A 9,247-nucleotide genomic window follows, 5' to 3' on the forward strand; every position below is an offset into this window, starting at 1 on the left:
TGGCCTTGAAGATGGAAGGAAGCACCGCAAGCCAACAAATCTGGCAGCCTCTAAGTCATAAAAGGAAACGGAACAGATTTTCTTCTGAAATCTCCAGAAAGAATATAGTTCTGCTGGCACATTTCAGACTTCTGACCTCCAGAACTATAAAACTGTAGATTTGTGTTGTTTTAATATACTGAGTGTACTTAAGTAGAAACATGAAATTATGCATAACTCAATAGCAATGTTTAACCTGGGAAATGAGGGGAGAAATGGAATTTCTGAATTGAATATACATGTATACTAGCAGTGAGAATCTCTCAAAAGAAAATGCTAACTGCTGCCTCTTCCTGCCACTTTATAACACAATTTCTCATGTGTAAGATTTATTTCCCTCAACTATAAAATTGAAAAAAATTTAATGGATGTTTGATAACTAAAAAGGATTCAGTAGGCTTTACTATTTTGTGTGTAGTGTCAGAGATCACACATGAAACCATGTAAGTTAAAGCATTTTGTGATTCCTGTTTTACTATATGAAAGGTGTTCTAACCATATGTGTGCAGTTTAAAGCTAGTAAAATTGTCAATATTACCAACATTAGTTTATCTGTCTGATAGACAATACTCAAAACACTTCCAGAAATAAACCTACATCTAAAAAAGATTTTAGTAGCAACCAGGAAATGTAAAATATCCCATTTTGCTTCAAAGAGGCATGTACAGCTCCATTTTTTTTTGCTGTATCATTCTAATTATAGAATTAGAGAGTGATAGGATCTCACAGTTGGTTGTTTATTTATTTTTGCAGTTCCAGTCTCAAACTCCGGGCTTCACACATGCAAGGCATGTGCACTGCTGCTTATCACATCGCTAGCCTAATATATCATAGTTGGAATAACGTGAAAGCATGAGTGATAACAAATATTTGGCTAAAGTCTTCATCTTCTAAAAGGTTTATTTATGTGAAAATGAGCTATGCTTTCATAGCATTCTGAATATATACTTCTCTTTATGTGCACTGAACTGTTAGAATCTTACCAGAAGATTGGACCTATATTGGCGACCACTTTTTTAAGAAGTACATGAGAGGAAGGTAAAGCATCTTGCCAAAAAGTTACACAAGTGGTTAGAGGTCATTTCAGGTCATTTCTAGGTAAATTCTTTTGAGGTCTCTTTGAACAGGGCTTTATGGAAACCTTGGGTTCTGAATTAGAACTTGATGACACTTGGCTGGGGAATCAACGCTGAGCAAAATAGACACCATCCTTAGCATCATGCATTCACAGTTGAGTGCAAAAGACAGATCATTAAGTCAATATGGTCCCATGTGGTAATTGCAGGTAAATGGACCCACTACATGACATGCAGAATAGTAGGTCAAAAGGCCTTAACTCCTACAATTTTGGCTCCAAGTCTAGGTTCCAGATGGCAATTAACTCACTAAATTATCTAGGTCTGACCTATCTGTGAACCTCATTTGCCTGTTTTCCCTCTTTCTTCTAGGAGCATGTGAGATGAAAGCTAAATTAATGATAAAGGCAGGCATGACCAAGGCTGATTTTGTCAAAATTCAAGAACCAATCCAAAGAATTTTATTAACGCTAAAGGGTTTTTGAAAATAGAGATGTCTAGTCACAGAGAACTCCTAACAATGTGAATTTTGTAAAATAACAAAAATTAAGATAATCACAAATTCATTTCCAGAAAAAATGAAGATAAAGAAAAGTCTCAAAAAGTCTGGTTTATATTTTGATGAATCACAACTTTGTGTGAAATAGAATAAAGAACTTAAGTCCACAAAAATTTGGCTTGATTTTAAGATTTATTTTGGAATTAGAAGAAAATCACAGGAAAGGAATCACAATATTTTTTGAGGGTACTTTTTTTTTTTTAGCTTGCCAGGCTCTGCCATGTGGGTGAGGTATTCTTGGTAGCTTGCCGGGCTCTCCGAGAGGGATTTTGGCTTTTAGGGAGGCTTCCAATTGCCCTTCCAGGTGTTCCCATGGTTCACACCATATTTGAACCCCATCAAATATGGTGCGGAAATTATGGAAAATAGATATTAAGTGTCTCATGGCGTGTCACACGGCTGCTTCGGTCGGTCCAGAAAGTGACCTAGAGCATGGCGGTAGCTAGATAGTGAAGGTAGTGGAGGTCGGCCTATGAGGTATTTATCTGGCATAGGTAGGGTGGGACGTCTGGGTTTGATCCCTGGGGTGCTGGAGATTGGAGGAGGCAGACAGAGGATCTTGTTTCCAGGTCTTGTTGAGCCTGGAGTCCAAGGTCACAAAGTTCTGCTTTACCTGGTTCCGTGGGCCTTCACTCATGCGTGAGGTTCGGCCTGAGTGTCCAAAAAGTGGCCTGGAGCATGGCGGAGGCTGGGTAGTGGAATATTCGTATGCCAAAAACAGTAAGAACAACGGATCTCATTCGCCTGACACTGAAAGACCCCCAATATGGCAGCGTTAGGAAAGAGGAAGGAGAGGCTGATAGAATCTAAGGGACAAACTAGACTGCCAAAATGAAGAGGGACTAAAATGACTGTCTGTACTTTCAACGCACATAAATTGACATTGGAAGCATCCATCGAGGACTTGATGATGCAAGTGCTGAAGATGACGTCTGACATCATTGGTCTGACCGAAACAAGAAGGCACCAATCACATCATGCCATTTTCAACATTGGAGAAGAACTGTTCCTCGGAACATGCGGCAACAGAGGAGTTGGTGGCGTCAGTGTCCTTGTCAACATGAACTTGGCCATGAGCATTGATTCACTCAAATGCCTAATAATCAGAATTGGATGATTACACTTGAATAGATGTGACTCACTGCCGGCAGTTTCTATCTTCATCGTCTACGCACCAAAATCCAACTACGAGGAAGAAGAAATTGAGAAGTTCTACATGGAGCTGGGGAAGTTCTATAAAGAAGACCATATCTTCTGCAAGATCATTGTCTGTGATTTTAATGCCAAGATAGGACCTAGAAGGTCATCCAAAGAACTCCACATTGAGACCCATGGCCTAGAATGGAATGAACAGGGTGAGAGATTGTCTGAGTTCATCATGTCAACCAAGACCATCCATGGTAACTTATAGTTCCAGAAGGCCGAATCTAAATGTTGGACATGGGAGTCGCCCAGTGGACAGTTTCACAATGAAATTGACCACATCATATTCAATTGAAAGTTTTGCCTGACTGATGTCGCTGTTGTCCCAAAATTCCAAATGGGATCAGACCACCAACTCCTTTGTGCAAAATTCGACTTCACAGAGTGGGGAGAAAGGACTGCAAAGTTTAAGTTTAAAAAGAAAACTCCCAGAATGACCACCAACTGGGAGCTCTTTGGCATTATTGCAGCAATGTGGGAAGATGCGGTCATTGACAACATCGCGGAGGAATATGTTAGACTGGTTCAGCACCTCCATGATTGCGTGAAAAATGCTGAGAGTGGGAAAGCCACAGACGCCTGTCTTGGGAAACTCTCGAGCTCATTCGCCAATGTGGTTTGGTACGAGCCTCAGGCAATCACAAGCTAACATCCAAACTCACAAAGCTGTGCAGAGAAGCAATAAAGGAAGGCCTCAAAAAGAGAAGAGCAGCAGTGTTGACCGATGTGGCAGAAACCAGGAAAAATATTCGCAACATTTTCCTGTCCTTCTCCACAACAAGAAGATAATCAAAAAACTGTGACTTTGGAGACTCTGAGGTCCGTGAGGAGACGAGGATAATGGAGCTCTGATGACCGAGACTGTGCCGTAAAGGGAGAGATCTGAGGATGCCTGGGAGTTTACCCATCACTCATCCTTCGCCTGTCGTCCGGGAAGACCCTGGGGAGGCCGCTCCTGGTCCACTAAATGCCACCCTCCCATCCAGCCTGTGCTCAACCAGCACGCGGGCCTGCATTCGTAAAAGCCCACTGTTATTATTTCTGATGTATTGTTTCTTATGGCCGGAGCTCCCTCTCCCAGAGCCTGGCAAGCTACGGTGTTTCCCGCCCACACGGCAGAGCCTGGCAAGCTACTCCTAGCATATTCGATAGGCCAAAACCAGTAAGAACAAGTCTCACAATGAAGACGTTACTGGTGTCCGCTCGAACAAATAGATGAGCAACTGGATGACAGTGATACAGTGATATGTCTATATCATAAATGTATTATCACAAACATGTGTACCTCAGTTTTCTTATTCACTCTTCTACTTTGGAGTACTTGAGTTCTTTCCAGATGTTGGCCATTGTGAATAGTACTGCAGTGAACACAGAAGAACAAATACATTTTTTAAAAATTCTTGAGATTGATGCTAAAATGTGGAACCACAGCATCATATGGAAGTATAGCTATTAATTTTTAAAGGAGTTTTTATGTAGTTTTTCATAGAGGTTGAATCAGAGAACATTACCAAAAACAGCGTATGAGATGCTCTTCCCTGCCTCCCCCACACTTCCTCTACCACTGATTTTCTCTACTCTTTTTGATACATGGAAATCTCACTGATATGAGGTAATAACTCAATATCATTTCATTTGATTTGTATTTGCATTTCCTTAATGATAAGTCATGAAGAGAATTTGTAAATATAGCTTTGGCTATCTTGAGGAAGTTCAGTTCCTTTCTCCAATTTTTGATGCGGATGTTTTCTATGTTGCTAAATTTTGTCAGTGCTTTATAAATCTTGGCTATTTTCCCTGTGTAGTGAGTGAGTATTTTCTCCAGACAGAAGGATGTCTTTTTATTCTAGTCATCCTTTTGAAAAACAGTGAAGAGCTTTTTAACTTGATGCAGTTTTATTAGCTTATTTTTGCTTCTGTTTTCTTGGCCAATGACATTGAATCATTGAAAAGACCTCTAGCATCAATAATGAAGGGCCTTCGGCCTTGAGTGATGGTGAAGATGCAGTAACTTTTATATCAAAATCATAAATGTTAACACTTTAGTAACCATGTTATCTGAACTACTATATATATGTATATATGTATATGGTTAGCCACATTCCCCCCGCAAATGGATCTTTATCTCATACCCAATACAAAATTCATTCAAAGTGGATTATATACTTTAATATTTGGTTCCATTATGTTGAGATGAAATTTCACTCAACAAATATTAGATAAAAATTGAATCAATAAAGCAAACATTACCTTTTGTCAAATATGGAAGTTTTCTTTATTAATAATAAAGAAATTATTATTTTTTAATCTTTATTAATGAGTACCTTAAATATAATATAATATTTACCAAATAGTCCAGGATCTAGTTTATGCAGTGTTTGTTTATAGGCTTTACTGGCTAATTAGAATTCAAATCATGGATGGTGGCTATTTTGGTTGTTGTATGAGTTATTTATTTATTTTTTTTGCTTTTTTTTGGATCACACCCGGCGATGCACAGGAGTTACTCCTGGCTTATGCACTCAGGAATTACCCCTGGCGGTGCTCAGGGGACCATATGGGATGCTGGGAATCGAACCCTGGTCGGCCGCATGCAAGGCAAACGCCCTACCTGCTGTGCTATGGCTCCAGCCCCTGTATGAGTTATTTTTGATTTGTGTGGGGAGGCTCGAACAACAGCAGTGCTCAGGGCTCACTCCTGGCTCTGAGCTGGGGGATCATCCTGGTGGACACTGGGGGACCATATGGGCACCAGGCATCAAACCTGGGTTGGCCACATGCAATCAAAACACCCTATCTACTACATTATCACTTGCGTCCCTGGTGATGCCTTTTAAAAGTGTCCATCTATATCCTGTTTCTAAAATCAGAAATACTGAAAAAAGAGTTTGTAGTGAAATGTCTTATTTCAAGACAAATTTAATTAATAAGAATCTGTAATTACTTAGTGATGGTTAAAATGTTTTCAGACTATGATAGTATGTGAATACGATAAATTATGTAAGATTTTTTAATATAAAAATGAAGTTTGAGTATAGAACAATGACCAAATGTGTTGCACTTCAAATGTGCTCAGATATTGAGGTCTTCAATGAAAAAAAATATGTATCTTCAAAGTGAGATTAAAACATATGATGTGATTTCTATTAAGAATCATAAACAATAGATCAAACTTCATTCCACAGAAGAGATTGCAATGAGAACATTCTTAACTCTGTAGATGCAGAGGTTATGTTTTTTTCTTAACTGATGCTAGATGTATTATGTGCTTTTATATGAGCACTATCCCTGGCCTCTGAAATAATAGGTGAATTTTTTAATCATTCCAATTCAAGAAACATATGTAAATGTGAAAACATATTGTAAATTTTTTCAAAATGACAAGGAATAGCCATCTAATAACGTGAGCTTTATTTCCATTGGTGAATTACAACTAAAGACCTACTTCACCATATTTAAAGTTTAAATTAATTTTTTGGTGTGTGTTTATGGGGATCTAAATCATGGCTTTATAAATATGAAGCATGTGCTTTTATACTGAGCTCTATTCCTGGCCCCTGAATTAATTCTTGAAGTTGTTCCTTGTCAATAGGTAAATACTGACTTGGCCTGATTAGCACAATGGAGACAAGCTCTTTGGTTTAATGATTACAATTCTGGGAAACTTTGATTTTTTTTTTGACAAAATAAATGTAAGATACCATATTCAACAACCTGTACCTCAGTCAATGGCTAGATTCTGTTCTAAGGATTTGGGAAAACATTGTTAGATATTCTTTTCTCCATCAACAATGGAGTTGAAAATTCTTGGTATGTACAAATGTCTGTTCTATCTGATTCCTAGGAAAATTTAAAAAGAGATTTTTATGATAGTCACTGACTGTCTTTTTTTTTTTTAAATCAAACACTTGTCAATAAAAAAATTACAAATGGGAACAGCAGAGGCAGTATAGCAGGAAAAGCACTTGTCTTCATGCAGCTGACTTGGGTTCAATCCTTGGCATCCCATATAGTCCCCAGAGGCTTATTATTGATTTCTGAGTGCAGAGCCAGGAGTAATCCCGTCGCATTGGCAAGTATTTTTGTCCCAAGCCACCAGCCTCCTCCCCCCCAAAAAAAATTAAAAATGATTCATTGCTGACAGTGCCATATCAATACTTACGAGGAGCTAAAATACAATCATTAAATTGGAAAATTGTACGTGACTACTTCTGTCTTTTCCATATGGCTCAGTACAATCATGGGATATCTTGGTTTATTCTCCCTAGACTACTACAAACTATTCCTTAAATAAAATTCAGAAAGATTTTCTGGAGAAAAAGCTTGTGATGAATGAAACAACATAGTTTAAATTATTATTTTAGAATAAAATAGAAATTTCTGTTTAAAAAACTCTAGAGAACAAAATATTCCTCCCAGAATATAATTAGCTAAAATTGTATACAAAAGCTTTCTACTGCAGTGATTGAGTATTTACTCTGTACCTACGATTTTCCAGGAACTGAGCAGCAGCAAGATACTAGAGACTTGGAGTTTGGGCTTTAGAGAAGCTTGTATTTCAGTGGGAAAGGAAAACATAAGAATAAGTAAGGAAATGTGTTAGATTAGATTATATTGACAAAAGATGCCAAGAGGATGAAAGAAAGTGGCATTTTTAACAAGTGACAGCATACATATGAGAAAAAAATAAACAGTGGTGTTTAAGGCGGCTAAAGTCAGGAAATATAAGGATAAATAGAACATTTATAAGAGAAAAGTGCATAGATATAGTCTTTACAAAAGAATGTGGGTTGGGAAGTAGAAATTTTCTGAGGAAAAAAAAGGACTTTAAGTGTCTAGAATGCTGTACATTAGGGGGAAATTGTTTAAGATGAAATCATGAAGTTGGATATGGAAATTTTGATCTATCTTCTGATAGATTTTGATCTAAGACTTTTAAAAATGTGTCACTATTGCATATCTTGGTCTCTTTCTCATGACAATATTTTTGCCCTAAAAGGACAGCATGCTTTTGTTAAACCAAAGGGAATTCCATAAGAAGTATTACTTCTTAGGGTTGTGCTTTTTGGGGTCCAAACTGTGTGGTCAATCTGCTCAAGATTTCTCTTAATCACTGAATGTGGATTATGCTGGCTAGACTATCAAGCCCTCCCTGCTCCAAGGGACCCAACTCCAGCAGCCGACTGAACTACCTCACCTCTGCCATGCTCCAGGCTGCCCTCACAGAAGAGCATGGCAAGCTCCCCGTGGCATATTTGATAGACCAAATACAGTAACAATAACAGGTCTCATTCCCCTGACCCTGAAAGGAGCCTCCAATCATTGGGAAAAATGAGTAAGGAGAGGCTGCTAAAATCTCAGGGCTGGGACAAATGGAGATGTTACTGGACCCCGCTCAAGTAAATCAACGATCGAATGACAGTGATATAGAGTATCGGACAGAGACATGGAAGACCTTGATATTGTAAGACTCTGAGCAAAAGGACTACTCTGCAGCTGAAGAAGACTCCAGGGTAACTGACAATAGTTGGGTGTTGTTGATTATATTCAACATTATGAAGGAAATCATATAAGGAATTCTATAAGAAAGTTTTAGCATTAAAAATTTGATATAACGCTTGTACTGTACTTGGTCTATCAGTTAGAATTTTCTGCTTATATAGAATACCCTAAAATGGTGATTGAGAAACAGCAACATCCATTGATTAGGCCCCAAGTCTCTGGCTCAGTGAAGAGTTTGCTTGGCCCGAGTCAAGCTGGCTGATTTTATAAGAGCATGCCTGTGTACATCTTTTGTCAACTGTTGGGCTGGCAGTGTAGGTCTATGGTTCAGGATAGCCTTGCCCACGTATCTAATATCAGACTAAATGATGGAGCGATAGGAATAAATGGACTATATGTCTTTTGTTATAGAGATGTGGGTATCCCAGACTTGTTCAATGCCAGTGGTCACAGAATTTTCAAAAGCAGTCTAGGATAAACCACAGTGCATAAGTTCTTTATAACCCCAGCTTACATCATGATTGCTAATGATCCATTGGCAGGAGCAAATCACCAGGCCAAGCTAGATTAAAGGAGTTGGAGAAATAGGCTTAGGCTTTATAATTAAAGAAAAGAACTATTGAAGAGAACCATATGTATCACAAAAAGAATTACTTTAGATACACAAAACACAATATACATGGCTATATATATATGTACATACATATGTATACATATATATACACAATATATTACAATATAATACTAAAAGGATTCTTTAAAGTGAATATACATAGGCAAGCCATCAAGATCCCAGCTGGAAGTCAATTCACCACAGATGGTCCCAATTAAGAAAATATAATAAAAAAAAGACCACTTGCAGAGATAT

At 38.1% G+C, this 9,247-nt stretch overlaps 1 pseudogene; it reads left to right on the plus strand.

Moving 5' to 3' along the window:
- Positions 1-2,521: 2,521 nt before the first annotated feature.
- LOC129404855 (craniofacial development protein 2-like) lies at positions 2,522-3,666 on the plus strand (annotated as a pseudogene).
- The last annotated feature ends 5,581 nt before the right edge of the window (positions 3,667-9,247 follow it).

This window comes from Sorex araneus, chromosome 5, assembly GCF_027595985.1.
Source record: "Sorex araneus isolate mSorAra2 chromosome 5, mSorAra2.pri, whole genome shotgun sequence".
Classification (NCBI taxonomy): Eukaryota; Metazoa; Chordata; class Mammalia; order Eulipotyphla; family Soricidae; genus Sorex; species Sorex araneus.